This window comes from Schistocerca piceifrons, chromosome 1 (assembly GCF_021461385.2).
Source record: "Schistocerca piceifrons isolate TAMUIC-IGC-003096 chromosome 1, iqSchPice1.1, whole genome shotgun sequence".
Taxonomy (NCBI): domain Eukaryota; kingdom Metazoa; phylum Arthropoda; class Insecta; order Orthoptera; family Acrididae; genus Schistocerca; species Schistocerca piceifrons.
In genome coordinates, this window is record NC_060138.1 from 469039239 (window position 1) to 469056273 (window position 17035).

Below are 17035 nucleotides of genomic sequence, written 5' to 3' on the forward strand. Positions count from 1 at the left end.
AACTGTTGTTTGCACGATCTGATAGACTGATTTATTATGTTCCTAATAATTTGCTCACAAAAGGAAAAGGTGGTAGGTTGGAGTCGCAGTCCGGTACACAGGTTTAATCTGCCAGAAAGTTTCAAATCAACGCACAATCCGCTGCAGAGTGAAAATTCATTATGTATATTATGTTCCTTGTTGCGAACATTTTAGGGCAGACAACCCCAACCAACATATAAGTGTATGTCATGCGGGGTGGGGGGAATGGGAACGGGAAACTCCAGTGTACACGTATTTGTAATGGACATATTTCTCTAGCTTTTGGAAACTATCCCTCTTTGCACACCTTGCTCGTGAACACCTACGTCACACGTTACCTAAATGGTGGGAGAGAACTTTGATGGTCAGCTCATTCGCTTAATCTGATTCCACTTGATATACTCATGAGACGTTGCGTGAAAAGAATTCTGTACGACGTACTTGCCGAGACTGCAAAAGATCTTCTACCAAGAATTCTCGCCTGTAACGTCGTCGGAACAATGCGGTAGCTGAAACTTTCTGGCAGACGAAAATTGTGTGCCAGACTGGGGCTCGAATCTGGGACCTTTGCCTTTCGTGGACAAGTGCTCTACCAACTGAGCTATCCGAGCACGACTCACGACCCGTCTTCACAGCTTTACTTACGCCAGTGCTTCATCTCCTAGCTTCCAGACTAGTCTTAAATTGCCAGTAAGTTTCATATCGGAGCACACTCCACTGCAGAGTGAGAATTCACAGTAGTTGTTCGAACATTTAATGCGATTTTGTCTGTTTTAATTATTCGGGAGTTGACCGTCTGGTTTTAAACTTTCTTTGCTTTTTGCGTTTAATTTGATTGGGAAACCGTTGAGATTGAACTTAACATATACATGGATGGACATGAGAAATGAAAGGTTGCAATAAATTTTTCATCTGTGACTATTACCTTACGTATGAAATATTCTGTTGCAGATTAATAAAAATGAATCTCTTTGAATATTCCCAAAATAATGATTCTAGTTTTACTTTTATTCAAGTACTAAAACTGTTTGTGCAAGATTGAAAATATTATTGTCCATCGAACTTAGCAAACATTTTTCGCGTTGCAGTGGACTTTTGTTTACTAGATATACCCCGACTAGCTTTGAAGCATAAGACTTTCTTTACCATACGAAAATGTTTTCTTTTTTATATTGCTAAGCTCTCATGAAAATTATCTAGTTTTAAATACACTTTACGTAATGTTCAGAATTTATCACTTTTTGAATGAAAATTTATAAAAGCTGCAGCTTGTATCCACCTGTGAATGCACAATATAAAATCTACTACCTCCTTTTATTCTGCGTCTGGAATGCTGTGAAAAGAAACACGTTATTATTTTCGTTCACCTCTACCTGTACCCTTTTTAGGATGTGGTTGTTATAGCGTTCGTATATTTAAATCTGCTGCTGCTGCAGACTGCTCGCTCGCGGCGCAGCTCCGCTCCGCCAGCGATATCCAATAACATGCTGAAATTTCTTAAATAAAATGGGTAATGTCCGGTGCGAACTTTGCAGTAATTGTGACAAACAGATTTTACTTGATAAATATATTTTAACAGAAACAATTAAAATCTTTACACACCTTTTACAATCCCAGCTACAAATGGCGTCGATCATCGACTTCTGACAAATGAAGACTACATAAGAGCCTAATGCCACGTCACGGGTTCCTCTCCCATTCAGTTCGTGCAGAAGACAGGCGATTCTATTACAATATATTGTCTATTTATATCTTAACTAATTCTTCTACAGTCTTTGTCATTTCTCATTACATATCCTTTCTTCTGTGGCGGTTTTCACATCCTCCGCCACAGATAGTATTTCACACTCTTTGAATAATCATTTCTAATAGCAAAATTCGTAATTATACTTTTCCTCTCAAAATTAAGTGTCCTTTTGAAATTCAATTAACAGAAATACATATAAATTATTTGTTACAGTGAGCATTATACATCTAAATGTTCCTTTAACTTTCACTTTGGTTGCGTGCTGCCTGAGATCGTTACAAACACAACTAAACTTAGGTGACCAAATATCACAGGAAGGGTTGTTCCATTTAAAGATGCGCTTTGTATAACGCCGGAATGTTGCAATTAGACGCTGCCTATAGCGCGAGCGTAGACAATATCTGAGCAGTCCGTTAGTGGGAGATGTGGTGAACATGGTAATACATCGCGAGTTCACAGACACCGAACGTGGGACGGCAATCGGTGCAAGACGTATGGGTCACAGCATGTCATAGATCACACAACAATACGGGTTTCCGGGGTCAACAGTGTCTAGGGAGGACCTTCACTACCGCAGAGACAACGCTTCCACATTCGTAAAACAGTCGCCGAAGAGCTACAAGTATTTCACGATTGAAAGGCACGTCGCCTCTGTAGAACCACACGGGGCGACCAACGCTCTACAGGGAGCCTGATCGCCGCTTATTTTAATGTGAAGAGTGTTATAAAAATTAGGCTTCAGACATTACTAAGCAGACAGTTATAAAGGACGAACTTACTCCCAACGTACCTGTGCCAAAAATTAAAGTGCTGACTGTGAGCCTACAACGCATGCCCTATCTATTCTCCCACAAAGTCCAACCTTATTCAGATTGCACTCACCCTACAAATGCAGTCACTCATTTATCACGAACCTGTATGAGTTCCCATTGCCGATTCATTACTGAACGATCACCTTTTCATTACGCAACAATTACCTCGACACGAAATTTAAATCTGACTCCAAAATTATCACTTTTATACACTCGGGATCTGCTCTGCAATCATGCTCCGGCCCTAGTGACAATATTCCGCAATATCACAAAACTAATTCACTAATTCACTATTTACGCGCGATGCGCGGAGTAAGAGCCCACCGGACCTGCCCTGCAATCTTGCTCAGGCTCTACTGACACAATATGCGTCGACAGATCTCCAGGCGGCAATCTCTCCCTTCTAGAACGATGGGGCACCCCCGTTAGGGATGCTGCTGTGCTGCAGCGAAAGAGGGTAAGTATAGATTTGATCCTTCAAGTACAAGATCGATATTTGTATCCTTACAAAAGGCAACGAGTATGTAACCGCGCCTCAATTTCATCCAGTACCCAACGGCACTGTAGAGAGATTTTTGTGTACTTTCAAAACTTAGATTCTTAAATAATTATGTGTGGTCACTTCTGTAAGTTGTTTAAATAGTTTCCTAGCAAATTCACAGAGCAATGCCAGCCAGTGTTACACTCTGGTCAAGCTGCTTCATGGCCGTCCTCATCCGATCCTCCTCAATCCACTCCTTCCATTGATGCATTGAGATGAGGACAACACAACATTTTTCCGGTTCAGCGCTCCGGTGCGGATATATTCATCTGTAGCCGCACCAGAATGGCTATGGGCATCCATATTGTTTAGTCTCAGCCTTCGATTGTGGAAGTTGCAACATCCTGGGGCCAATGATCATGCTTGCACCATCCAGACTAAACAACACCAGCTCTCACCAGGCCATTTCTCCTCCAAGCACTCAAGACATATTTCGCCTGTGCTTCGACAAGTTTCAACTGGCTCGCCATCTCACACACCCACGGAAATGCATGAGCCATCTCACACACCCACGGAAATGGATGAGCCAGTACTGCCAGCATCTCCATAGTCCTTCAAGGGATAGCCCAAAACAGAAGACAGTCAGCCGGCTCATATCAGTGCCCTACACAGCGCTGCAGCATCACATGCCATGCAACCTTTCTGCATCACTCAGGATTTTAGAGGGGGAGGGATTTGGTAATCCCTCCAGATATTATTTATTTATTTATTATTTATTTATTTACAAATTTATTCACAAATTTTTCAATTACAAATGACCTGCCACATTGTTACTAAGACAGGTTCAAAATGGTTCAAATGGCTCTGAGCACTATGGGACTTAACATCTGAGGTCGTCAGACTCCTAGAATTTAGAACTACTTAAACCTAACTAACCTAAGGACATCACACTAAGATAGGTCGTACTTTTACAAAACCAAATTGTACGTGTACAAAAATTGATAAGTATTTGTTATTTCTTATTTTTAATAAGGATCAATAAATGTAAACTTAAAAGTAATTAAAAAACGAAAATCTTAAAATTAGCGACTTACGAATGGAAGATAGGAATTTATGAAGACAGAGAACACATATTATAACTTCAAGACATAAATTTGGAAAAATTTTTCGAAAATAAACAACGTTCTTGAATGTAAAATGGATAGATAAAAGATAATAAACATCTACAAAATCAACCAAATTTTGGAAAATCGAATTATAAACCATAACCATATTTTCAGGAAAAATAAAATCAGAAGATACGAAAGACGATAGTGGAAGAATGTCCCTTCACCAAGTGTGTGTGATAGTGAGTGTCTCAAAATTGTCCATCAAGCCACCGGTCGCCAATCACAGCTCTTCATCTATTCTAGATTCCTAGTAACTAAACCTTAACCTCTAATTCTTTTTGTTTATTTATGGTATTTCTTCAATTCATTGTGTCGAGATCAGTGTCATCATCTGATTCCATATCGGAATCAGTGCTGTTTTCCACCCTGTGGATTCCTTCCTGTCTTTGCATATAGACTCGTTGGCTGGCTCGGACATGCTCTTCATAGGTCGCTTTAGATATATCGACAGTTAGTGTATTTAACATGATCCATTGGTCTTCGTCTCTGAACACTACGTGTATAGTGTCTTGAATATTGTTGAGGTTTAAGTCTATTGCGTGTCTGCTGTTGGTATATCGTCCGCAGAAAAAGACGATGTGTTCTGGAGAGCCTTTTCCCCACATGTGCATGTTGGTGTCTGCCTCAGATTCATGCAGTTGAAGTGTGTGGGATATGGCCCGTGTCTTGTCAAGAAGTGCACCACACCACGGCTGGGATGGATGTGTTTTAGTTTTAGCATCTCCCTTGGATCGTAAAAGAACTGGTGTAGCCTCCGGCCCTTATTACTTTCGTCCCACTCATCTCGCCAGGAATCCATCCTTCAATTTTTTAATTGGCGTTTCGTGTTAATTGGTACTCCAGTTATCTTTCGAACCTGCTCGTGTCTTCCCACCTTAAGCCAGTACATAGCCACTCCACATCTTATCGTAATGTCGATTGGATAGATTCCAATCACCACATAGAATAATTCCACTGAGGTGGTGCCGAAAGCTCCCGATAGTCTAAGCAAGCCTCTCCTTTTTCCTCGTCTGAAGAGGATTCTGTTTGTTAATAACCTGTGAGCCCATGTGCTGGCGGCGAAGCTAAGACCAACTCGAAGAGAGCACAATGTTTGTCCGTATAACTGACAAGGGGACTTTAAATTCATATGAATTCAGTCTTGCCAGTTTGTGTAGTATTTTTTCTGCTTTGTTTGTGACAATGGGCATTTGTTCACGTAAATTTTGCTTTTCGTCTATGTGTACCCCAAGATAGTGTGTAGTGACTGCTCGTTTAATGTTTGTGTCCCCTGTATTAACACTAGGGTTTCTCTAAAGAGACCCTTTCAGTAAAATATATGTTGTTTTGTTATCGGCTATCTTGAGTTTGTTGTTGTGACACCATTGGGTTATTGTTTTGAGTGTTCCATTTGATCTTTCTTCTTGCTGGGGTCTATTGTTAGCAGACACTACGACGAAAAGATCGTTTGCATTTGCGATAACACCATCTGTCGTTACTGTTCCCTCTAGAAGCTGCAGGAGGGGTTCAGTAGTGATTTCCCAGAAGATGGGGCCACAGATGGACCCTAAGGGGCAGCCTATTGTAATTCGTCTGATTACTTTTCGGCCGTCCATCTGCCATTCCACCACTGTATTTTTACAGTAGTCTAGTAGACTGTTGTGCAGTGTTTCGGGTACCTTCAATTGTCTGAGCCTCTTGATTATAGCAGGCCACCAGAGATTATCAAAGGCACCCGCAATGTCGATCATAATTGCCGTCACAGACATAGCCCTGGTGTTGTTGGCAAATTGTAACGCTTGGTTGATGGCATCGTCAATCGGCTTTCTCTCTCTTAGGCCGTGGAAAGCTCTGTGCGTCTGTAAACGCCTACACAGGAGCTTTTCCTGGACCTTGGCAAGTGTATTTATAAGAAATATAGGCCTATATGACTTGAGATCTGATGACTCCCGTCAGCTGCCTTCTTTATTACGACTGCCTTGAAGACCTTTCAATCTGTAGGCACACGACCCAGCTGTAGAGCGTCGTTTAGCAGAGTTGTAAGGAACGGGGTGGTATTATCTGTTTTAATACTTCTGAATGAATTCAGTCTGGTCCAGGTGCCCTCTTGTTTTTGAGCTCTGAGATCGCTATGGCAGTTCTTCTTGTGCAAAAGGCCAGGTGACTGTGGCAGTGTTTATGGTGTGTTCAGTTCCTGTCGCAATGTTGCTTGTTGATGTGTGTCAGTGTTGCCGATGTCATCACGCCATCATCCTGTCTTAGCATCCCAGAACTAGTGAGTTCTTTATTTTTTTCAGTAATTATTTTGTATTGTTCTCCCCACATGTTAGTCTGTATTTGCGATGTGTTGTTTACGTGTTTTGAACAATTCGTATTTGTATTGAGCTTTTACGAGCCTATATACTTCCAGTCTTCTTTGTCTATCTCTGTCTGCTGTTGTCCATAGGTATGGTCTCTCGCTCTTGGGGTTTCTTGTTTTAATCTAGTCAGTTTATTTGTCCATGGTATTTGTGTGTGTTTTGTGTTCTGTGTTTCTGGTATGGATGTATTTTGTGATGAGATTGCCTTGAGTTCAATGCTTCCGTCGATGGTTTCAAGGTATCTGTAATGTACTATTCCTCTTAGTCTCTCCTGGTCAGCTTCATGGAATAGTATGTGTCGGGTGCGTATTGTGTCGACTGTTTTGTTTTGTCTTGTTAGTCTGAAAGTCATCGCATTGTGGTCACGGACAGCAATGTGCTCTTTTACTTTCCAGTCCGTTATGGATTCTCTGGCAGTGTTATTTACGAGTGTGATGTCTGTATTACTTTTCGGTCCGTCATGTCGCGTGTATGTCGGTATGTTCCCTTCTACGTTAACTTCGCGAAGTTGCGTTTCCTGTATGACGTCATTTAGTATGTGTTCTGTGGCGTCTGTTGTGTTAGAATGTCCGAGCAAAAGAGAACCTTCTTACCTTGTGCGTATTCGGCTATTAGCTTTATATAATTTGCGTAGGGCGCTATGGAATGGCTATTGGGCATACAGTGAAGCAATTATCCATATAACTCCTTTGCATGAAAGTTCTATTGTTACCTATGTTCATTACATCATTCGGTTATTTTTCCAAACTTTACAGAAGCTCTCCTGCGAACCTTGCAGAACTAGCATTCCTGAAAGAAAGGATACATCCCCTAGGTTATGGCAAAGCCATGTCTCCGCAATATCCTTTCTTTGAGGAGTGCTAGTTCTGGAAGGTTCGCAGGAGAGCTTCTGTAAAGTTTGGAAGGTGGGAGACGAGGTACTGGCAGAAGTAAAGCTGTGAGGACGGGGTGTGAGTCGTGCTTGGGTAGCTCAGTTGGTAGAGCACTTGCCCGCGAAAGGCAGAGGCCCCGAGTTCGAGTCTCGGTCCGGCACACAGTTTTAATCTGCCAGGAAGTTTCAAAGATATTGTTGGCTGCGATAGGCGCTGCTCTTGTGGTACTAGTTGCCATCGGGCTGGCGCCGGGTGAGAGCATCTCTGCGACAAAGATGGTTGTTTTTGCGATGGCGCCATTGGTTGTGGGTGCGGTGGACCCCATGCCGGCACCCTGGGACGTATGGGACGTAGGTACGGCGCCGGGTGGAGTGCTGAGGCTGGCGTTTTGTGGCGTGTGCTGTGTATCTCGGTGTTGCACTACCTTCACTACGTGACATGCATTAATCACCTCTTTTGTCACACGCGAAGTTCTAAAAATACTTTTTTCCGTCTGTAGAAGATTATTTTTGTATGGTTGTACTGGTGTTACGATACCAGCTGCTACACTGGGAGTCGGTTTCTTCTGGTTCAGTTTGTTGTTGTAAGACTGAGAGTTGAATGTTGGTGGGGGTTTATTGCTTTGCTCTTTTGGTGGGAGATTGTCCTACCGGAGAAGTACCGGTTACTGTTGTGGTGGTTCCATCTATTGGTGTGCTTTGATTATGTATGTCCCAGGTATCGATTGGACACCTGTATTCATCATCATTTCTGCTTTCATCGACACTATCTTTGGTTTCATAATGTATTATCTTTTATGTATTTGCAGTCTCCATTTGCGATTTTGTGGTTAGTAGGGCTTCATGCATGGATGTTTTTATGGCTATGTCTTCTTTTTCTACCGCCGCTTTCTCGCCAGTTTTGCTGTTCTTGCATTCCATAATACCTCTAGATACCGAAATGTAAAGTACAGCATCGATCTGTATAACTGTTACGATATTCTGCAGCAACGCTTCAAGCCGCTAGGCGTGAGATCTGTGGCCATGTATCATCTAAGCCAGCTGCCTGGGCCAATAAAAAGTCCACTGAGCATGTTGTACGCCGGTCCAGAATTTATGTATGCCTGCTTCACACACTGACATCAGCACTGCTGTGGTAGAGGATAGAAATCACCAACAAGCGACTCATTATCAAAAAGAGCTCAATGAAACATGCAAGCACAACGCAACTGAACAACTCACAACTGCGCACAGACATCAAGACTGAGAGAGCAGAGCTAAAGATCATAACAACAATGATGAACGATAGTGTTCTAGTGGTCTATGGTCGACACAGAGCCTCCCCCCCACCCCACCCCACCCCACCCTCTGCGAAAGTGTGGAGCATGGGGGATTTGCAGAGCAGGCCATGCCATCGACTACAAAATCTCATATCCTTTTCAAGTGGACGAAGTGAATGTCCTGTGTGGGAGCAGGGCAGATTGTTGGTTGGGGCGATGTCCATAATCGGAGGTGGAATGGGGGTGGTGATGGAGAGTTGGCCATTGGAGGAAGTTTTAGCCAAAAAAGTTGGACAGAAGTTCGAAAGAGTTCAGGAGTCAGATGTGCATGGTGGAAGTGTTGTTTCGAGACGGCACTGAGACAATGAATATGAACACTGTGTCGTTCCTGACTTCAATAGAGAGGTCATCTATGTTGAAATCTGTGACATCAATAGTGAACATAGTGGGAGTTGGATGTGCAGAGGCGGAGGTGGGGGTGACAGACGGTATTTCGTTTTTATTGCATACGTCACTCGAAACACTGGAGGGCGAGGAAGGAATCTGAGGGGGAGTGACCCACTGTCACCACACATATCTTAGGCTGGATCACTGAAAGAGGAAGCTGAGGCTCCAGAAGGCGGGAAGATGTCGTCGGGCAGATCTGGAGGAACAGTATATGTGGCCTAAGTAAGGTTACTGAAGAGCGACCAGACGGGTTTCAATCAATTCACCAAGACTGCCTGATGTTTGGCGTTAAGTATGACGCTGAAGGTGTTCTGTCTGCGAGCTATGACTTCGTGAGAGCCTGAGTAAGAAGGCTGGAGTGATGCGCAAACAAAGTTGGCACAGGGCATCACATAACCGCAAGTGGATAAAGACACAGGTAGAGAATGTGGCTGTTGATCAACCATAGCTGGAACTTCATTATCCTGTGGGGAAATAAGATGGGCAATGAATTCATCAGGAAGGATAGGGGGTTCACCATACATGATGTCTGTGAGTGATGCCTGGAGAACCTCCTTCTAAGCAGCACATATCCCCAAAAAAGTTCACAGTAGCACTTCAGGCGAGGAACTGCCATGGAATATGAGTGCCGCTTTAAGTGTAGCTGGAACTTCATTATCCTGTGGGGAAATAAGATGGGCAATGAATTCATCAGGAAGGATAGGGGGTTCACCATACATGATGTCTGTGAGTGATGCCTGGAGAACCTCCTTCTAAGCAGCACATATCTCCAAAAAAGTTCACAGTAGCACTTCAGGCGAGGAACTGCCATGGAATATGAGTGCCGCTTTAAGTGCGTGGTGCCAACATTCCATCAAACCATTGCTCTGTGGATGGTAAGCAGTGATGTAAAATTTGTAGATGCCACATTGCTCATAAAATTTTGAGACGACTAAGGAGGGGTAACCTAAGTGAGCAATTCAGGAGTTAACGAAGCATGAGAAACTGTTTTGTTAGCAATATCAGGGAGGAGAATGGCTGCAACCCACCTTGAAACTCGGGTCATGATAGACACAATGTAGCGAAAATCGTGTGAGGGTGCTAACTGTCCCACAGTGTCAATATGGAGGTGGCGTAGGCGATCCTTGAGGATGCTACGTTAAACACGACGGGTTGGGAGTGCTGTCCCACCTTACTCTTCTGATATAGGATACATGTACATGTCTGGTTGCGATAATCGCTTTTCATTCCTGCCAAATGAAACTTTCAATGATTAGTTTCATGGTAGCTTTGACACCCCTGAGGCCAGTTTGTGCAGAGATGCGAAAATTGTCTGGCATAGAGGGGCAGGCATGGCACGATGGACGTGGGGAACTCAGGAGGAGGAGAGACTCGAGTATTAAAGGACATTTTGTGTCTGTCAGTATTCTGGTTAGATAGGGGTTGTCTGTCTGTAATGGTGCCAACCCGTTCATGCCCAAGGGATTTGAGATAACGTTTTCATGGGACAAATAGCCCGTGATGATGCTACTGGACTTGTATATATAATGTACATACGTGGAATATTGGCATATGAGGTCCACATGTGAAAGCTGTCAAGGAGGAACATCCTTTCCAGGGTTATGGATGGCTTCAACGAGCGGGTGGTGGTCCATAAAGATAGTGAACTCACATCCCTCAATATCATCATGGAACTGTTTGATCGCCTCATGGACCACAAGGAGTTCGTGGTCGAATGTTGGATATTTGCTCTTAGAGGGAAAAAATTTCTTAGAGAAGAACCGAAGAGGCTCAGTTGTGTCATCGGTACACTGCTGCAATATAGCACCAATTGATGTGTCCTTGATCTCCATGGTAACTCATGTGAGCATCGGGCACCAGGTGAGCCAGAGTCACAGTATGGATGAGAGCAGTCTTTAGTGACTGGAAAGCTGCAATCATATCATTGATCTAAGGCACCTCCCTAGAGCCTGAGGGGTTCTTACCAATGAAGGTGTCAGTAAGGGGGCCTGGATAGAGGTGGAATGTGGAAGGTGGTGGTGGTATAAATTTATGATGGTGAGGAATCTACATAGTTCACAGTAGCTCGCAGGCAAAGGCAGGTTGCAAATGAGGTTGATATGGTCAAATGCCATCACTTGAAACAGTATAACCCAGGAAGTGACACTGTCACAGGTCAGTTGTGACTTTTCAAGACTGACTTTGACATTGCCACCTGAACCTGCAACAGCTGCTGTTTGTGCTCTTCAATGGTTGATGAAGAAATCAAAATGTCATCAAGGTAAGTGTATGCAAATGGTAGGATGAACAAGAGAGAGTCAATAAATCTATTCCATGTTTGTGCAGCATTTTTGAGCCCATAAGGCATGAAGCAGTACTTGTTAAGCCTGAAAACATTAACAAGGGCGGTTTTTGGAATGTCATCAGTGAACGTAGGTATTTATATATGTGCCTGCCCCTGTGATTATTTCCTTTCACTACACTTTTCAGCAGTAACAGTGGTATTGGGTACATAGAATGTGGAAACACATTTCATTTTCGATGTGGTAAAGCAGATTACTTGTTGAAAGGAGAGGATAAAAGATTTAAAGAATGGAACTGTGATGGATGTGGACCAAAGACTAATAAACCAATAATAAGAACTACACAAATGCCTGAGTGTTGTTATACTGCAGTACAACAGATTAAGTCAATTAGGCCCACATGAAACAGAAAAACGTTATTTTTGGTACAAATGTTGATAAAATTATAACTACAAATGACACTGATGGATTAAAATCACCTAACAAAAACAAAAGAAAAAATTCTTGCACTGCCTCCCCCAAAACTGAATATTTGTTGCCTGCTGTTAAACTGAAGAAAACCAACAGTGCTCCAAACACAAATAAAGTTAGAAAAAAGTTCAAGAAATATCCAGGGAAACATCATCACACATCAGATGTAGCTTCAGAAGAGAAATAGCTACGAAAATGAAAGCCTTACTGACACCAGAAAACTTGCAAACTGAAGGCACTGTGAAGTCTGGTACAAGATTAAACCAAATTCTCACCAGCACTGGAGATTGTAGACATTTATAAACTAATGACTTTGCAGTTCTCATAGGTGGCACCAATGATGTGTATCACAATGAGACAGCTGCAGCAACATCAGCTTTGAAGACAACATTGGGCAAGTTAAAATACAAATGTTATGGTACTTATTACACCTTAACACTATGATTTCAAACAGTGGAAAATCGAGAATGAAATAATGACAGTACTATGAAAAGAAAGGACTGTTACTCAGCATACAAAGAAGATGCTGAGTCACAGGTAGGCACAACAAAAAGACTACTAAACATCTAACCTTTTGGCCAAAAGACCTTCTTCTAACACAGAAAACACACACACATTCATGAAAGCACAGCTCACACACATACATGACCACTGTCTCTGGCTGCCCGAGGTAGTAGTAGTAGTAATAGTAGTAGTAGTAGTAGTAGTAGTCTGTAGCCCGCCTGGTTTGCAGTCTTTTTGTTGTACTTGTCTGCAACTCAAAATCTCCTCTACATGGTGAGTAGAAATCTATCCTTCTCATAATATTAAAGCTATGATTCAATAGAAGTAACATGTACAAACAGTGAAATAACTAAAGCTGCTCAGCATTTTGAATTAATCTGCAAACAATTTAAAAATTTAATACTCATTGATATGAAGGACTGTATTATTTGTAATTATTCAGAATAATTGCAATTGCTTCAGAGTCTGACATGCAGGAAATGGTCAGAGCCTAAGTGGTTAGGACAGACAATATTGACCCAAGCTCTAGTAAGTCAGACCACGCCTCAATACTCAGAACCATGTCAGGGGTGCATACGGCTGACCGAGCTTGAGATATATTGTCCCTGACAAAATCCACAAGAGCAGCAGAACATATATGAAAAAGAGATCATTTCTATGAGCAGAAAAAATGCATTGATTCTCTTACATATAAAGGTGTAATCCTTAATCAGTAAGGTTACAAAACTCTACTACTTGCTGGATGAAATTAAGTGCTGCATTCTGTGCATGAAAGAATAGGGGATGAAAAGTATAGAAATAAACTTGTTTTGCACAATTTGAGTACTTACTGGCAATAAGTTACTGTAGATCACACATTCCTCATGAAGGAGTGTCTCTCTCTATCAATAAAGATCTGAATTTGAAATATTTGGGCACAGTTCTCACCAGCCCATATGCAAAAGGTGTTTTTGAAGCGTCTGCTGTGACACTACATAGTCAGAAAGTTACTATGCACCTGTTAACTGAATCTGGCTTTTATTATCATGGGAGTGTTAACCTAGATACAAGAGCAAAGAAGGAAATATTTTTGCTTATTAAACTTGTTAAGGTCAAAATATTTCTATTGCTTGAATTAAAAACCAACAATAATGGAAGCCCACCTTGACAGTAGTACAGATAGTAACATTTGTAGACACTGAGTAGTGTGTGACACCACCAAATTAGGCATACCTGTCTATGATGGTCAGTGGCTCAAAATTGGAAACCTGACTATTGATAATTCCAAGATGTCAACTACATACAGAGTTCTCAATGAAGAAAACACTGAATAGAATAGAATAGAATCTTTATTGCCACATTACATGTTATTTACAATCATTTGATTGAAACATTGGTGACTTGTCAATGCATAATTTCATGCTTATGTAGGTATACATAAAAAAATACATTAACAGAAAGCATATGCATGCAACCAGAAGCACATTACAACATAAAAAGATAAATAGATATTACAAATAAAGATAAATGAACTGAAACTAACAGAGTTGTCCACTGTACTTACCAGTGTCAAAGAATGCTTCTCCACATTCATTTCCAGAAGAAAAAACACGCTAGATAGTAACTGCTCCCTTGGTACTAAAAGATGCACAACTAGCAACAGGCACAAACCATAACATACAACAAAGTGACACAAAGCATAACTCATTAAAATCGGAATTCTTTTACTCATGCTGAAGGACAGAACTGCTGATAGTTGTGGGATCACTAACATTTACATAAGCTTCACAAAATCTATAAATCTGGAATTAAAGCAGCAAAACCCAGAGCAGATGAAGAGTACATGTTAAATTCTAAACACAAATGTAAAGAGAGTGGACCATAGTAAAAAGTCAGATAAACATAGGAAAGGAAGAAATCACTATCCCAATTAACTGTAATGCCCTCAACAAATATTTTGTAAACTCAGTGAGTTCCCCTGTATTACAAAGAATGGTACATCTGATGCTGAGTCTATTCTTTACAATCACAGTATAAAATAAATGAAAGATTCACTTCGAGAAGAAGTACTTCCACATACAATACTAACTCCATATACAAATCAGACAGACCCAGAACAGAGGACTACTGTGAGTACAATAAGTACTTTCTAAACTGTATAATTAGGGAAATCAGAATGCCTCTGCTCTAGCTTGTAAATAAAATTCTTGATGACAGTACTTTCCCTAAATGCCCTAAAATAACAGTTACAATACAAAAAAAGAATGACAGAGACATGTCAGATGATAATAGCTCAATATCATTTGTCCTCATAATATCTAAAATCATAGAGAGCATAAATATACAGATTTACTTGTATTGAGAGTACCAATTTACTGAATGAAAGCTAGTTTGGATATAGATCAAACATATCAGCATAATAGCTATTGAAAACTGTTAACTTCAATTCACATTTGTTATGAAAGGAAACTGACCTTTTGTGCTATATTAACAAACTTAAGCAAAGATTTTGTTAATTGCAAAAATCCTAGAATGCAATGGTATTGTAGATAAACTACTAAATTTAGTCAGTTTTTACCTAAGCAACATACAATTACCATATATTAACAATGGGAGGTCAAAACTAATGAAAATAAAGAGAGGAAACCCACAAGTCTCTTTTTTTAGACAATTCCTCTTTATTATCTATACCTACATTAATCATTATTAATGTGCTGAAGATATGACTATGATTTCTTCTGTTGAAAATATATAGGTAATGACAGAGAAAAAACAAAACAGTTCAAAAGAGTAGCCAGTGAAGTTAAGCTAACCAGTTACGTATAAATAAAACAAAATGGAGTAATTTGTTTTAATCTTAAGGTACAAAAAGAACAGAATCAAAGTGTAGACTGTTGGGCCTCATAATACACCAAAGATTTTCATGGACTGAGCATATAAAATGTACGACTGGCAAACTAGCAGGTATGATTTTTCTACTACATAAACTAAAATATTCTGTCAACAAAAATTTACTGGTTCTCTGTTACTGTGTTGTATCAAACGCTGCTGCAGTATAAAAACTAATCTCTGCCCTAACGGACCAAGATGGCCCAACGGTACCAACTGGATGCCATGTTACCCCCAGCCCTCAGGCATCACTGGATGCAGATATTGGGGGGGGCCCAGCCACATGTCGGTTTGGAGCTGCTACCTCTAAATCAAGTAGCTCAAAAATTTGCCTCAGGAGGGCTGAGTGCGCCCCACTTGCCAACAGTGCTTGGCAGACCAGATGGTCACCCATCCAGGTGCTAGACCAGACTGTCAGCTCTTTGGTGATCTGGCAGGAACTGGTGTTACCACTGTGGCAAGACCATTGGCATACTGCTGCAGTATGGAATTCATTTATGGAAAAATTCATCTGGTACAAACTGTGTATTCAGATGGCAGAAAAAGCAATCAGATGTGCTTTTCAGTCAACTCAATCTAATAACAGTTCCAAGACTCTATACTGAAGAAGGCCAGAATCAGAGAGATTATCTCGTGCTTTTCAAATTCCTTTATTACAGCTCTCCACCTTGATTCATTACAAGCAGTACCAGTGAGGTTGAGGCATCCAGTGTGTGTGTGTGTGTGTGTGTGTGTGTGTGTGTGTGTGTGTGTGTGTGTGTGTTGTATGTGTGGGTGGAGGGGGAGGGGGGGGCTTTATGGGTCCTCAACATCAAGGTCATCAGCGCCCTGATGAATGTGGACAAATTTAGTAAACGGAGGCGTACATGCAAAGAAAGAATAAGAAAATGCTGAATAAGAAAATAAAATGTAAGGAAAACGAAAATGGAGTATCAAGGATGCCACAGGAAATTGTGACTGGCTGACCATTTACGTAAAATATGGGCGAGCCAGTCATCCTGTGAAAAAATTAAGACACTCTCCCTAAAATCTTGGTAAAAACATTGGATAAGTCACAGAACTTTAAAATTTAACCACATTAGTTTGAGTATTTCCTAAAAGAGATGGCAGATCCACCGGCAAGTCAGCTGTGGCCCACTGGTCAGAAAATAAAATGCAATCCAATAAAACGTGGTGCACAGTGACCTGGGCGCCGCAAGTACCACACATTGGAGGGTCCTCTCGCTGGAGCAAGAAGCCATGCATCATAGGACTGTGGCCTATCCAAAGCCAAGTGAGGAGAACCTTGTCCCATCTATGGGGCTGGAAAGAAGTACACCACACAGGTGTTGTGAGCTCGACTAAACAGAGCTTATTGTCAGTCATTTCCAGCCACTCATTCTCCCACCGACACATGACTCATGAGCTCAATAGCAAGGTGAGTGCATGCGGGGGGGATGGCGCATTGAAATACTTGTGGATCGAGACATGCCTTCTTGGCTGCAAGATCTGCCCTTTCATTCCCAGCAATGCCAACGTGCCCTAGAGACCAGCAGAAAACCACCTCCTTCCTCAGTCGTTGTAGTTGGAGGAGGACATCCTAGATGTTCTGGACTATTTTATCTGCTGGATACAAATGTTGCAATAAGTGAAGGGCACTTAGTGAATCAGAACAGACAAGAAATTTAGGATGGAAAGAGCATCTCATGTGCTCCAGTGCCTGCAGGATCGCAGACAATTCTACATCAAAGACAGTAAATGCTTGAGGCAGTTGGACCTTGAGGA